This window comes from Lepidothrix coronata, unplaced genomic scaffold, assembly GCF_001604755.1.
Source record: "Lepidothrix coronata isolate B3197 unplaced genomic scaffold, Lepidothrix_coronata-1.0 Scaffold75, whole genome shotgun sequence".
Classification (NCBI taxonomy): Eukaryota; Metazoa; Chordata; class Aves; order Passeriformes; family Pipridae; genus Lepidothrix; species Lepidothrix coronata.
The window spans coordinates 5701109-5702436 of record NW_016690255.1 but is presented as its reverse complement, the minus strand read 5'-3'; the positions used below and the strand labels follow the sequence as shown (position 1 = coordinate 5702436).

The window sequence follows — 1328 nt, the reverse complement described above, 5'->3', positions numbered from 1 at the left end:
CTTACTGTCACTAACAAGAACTGCACCCTAGTATTGTGGCACAACCTATGGAAAGTAATTTATAAGAGAGATACAGGATGAGAGTCAACTTAATGCAATAGTTACAATTGCAGTGTAGCTGGGTACCCGCTGGGCACCCAATGGACCAACATTCATTCACTGGGGGGCCCAGGAACTCCCCAGCTGGTCTCTGCACTAATGAGGCAATGCATTGATTCCAGATGAGGCCAATTTGAGACAAGCTCACCAGTACAACCAAGCATTTGACTAATTGTCACAAAAGCTCTCCAGGTCAGATTTTCAAAGCCCTGAAGATTTCCTCTCCTGCTTTGTACAGATCGATCCACGTAATTGTGTGCTTTGTTAATTGACATCCTGGGTGGAGGATGTGGCTGTCCCAGAAACTTAAGCTTGTTCATGCTGCAAAATTGACTGAACAGTACGCAGAGGAAGCATTTGCCAATAGTCACTGGGAGCTGTTTCTGCAGATGCAGAAATGGTCATATAGGACAGTCAACTGCACGTAGCTTTTGAACTTAGAACTTGTTTGTTACACAGGGTACCCCCCTCTTCTTGCCCTTCCCCTCATCCACCTGGCCAGTGACCACTCCAGTGCTTACATGATCCATCACTACTAATGCTAACATGCCTGATGGCTACCAAAGAAGAGATGGATCCTGTGAGCTGCATTAAGAGGGTCCCACACCTGGCCCCAGACTGAGAATGACCATGCAATATTATTGAGGCAGACTTCAGGCTTTGCAGGATTCTGCAGGACACAGGTAACACTGCCCCCAAAAGCAGAAAACCAGAAAAAATGCCAACATCAGGAGAACGTGTACATGGAGACAATAAGGAAAAGGACACCAAAACAGAAGAACAAAGTAGCATCTCTTAACTCCAACCCTACAGTAGTACTTAGCATCTTAAGAGTTCACAGAAATATTTTTTTTAATAATGTTTATCAGAAACATGGCACTTTACATCTTTAGGTCACTGAATATACAATGATTATTCCTCACAACATCCCTGTGAGGTAGGCATTAGATTGCAGTTACTATTTGACATGTGGACAGAGGCAGAAGAGTATGTAATCAATCCTGAACAATTAAGTTAATGAAGCTCAACTCACTTAAACACGGAGAGGCCCTCAGTGACTTGAATGAAACCAGGACAGTGGGACAGAGCTGATAGTTCATCAGCTATATTCTTTTACTCTAGTCAATTACAATGCTCAGGGTCCAACTCTGGTGCTTCCCTCTAACCTCTGCAAAAAAGCACCTTTGGTTAAACAACGTACACATGCAGAGTTGCTACCAAGTGAGATC

At 43.8% G+C, this 1328-nt stretch overlaps 1 protein-coding gene across 1 annotated transcript in view; it reads right to left on the bottom strand.

Moving 5' to 3' along the window:
• Positions 1-915: 915 nt before the first annotated feature.
• Positions 916-1328, bottom strand: part of FAM210A (family with sequence similarity 210 member A) — a 19169-nt gene continuing 18756 nt past the window's right edge. The window contains exon 5 of the mRNA XM_017819445.1: positions 916-1328. This exon is cut by the window's right edge and continues 1486 nt beyond it. The gene's annotated coding sequence lies outside the window, so the exon portion shown is untranslated.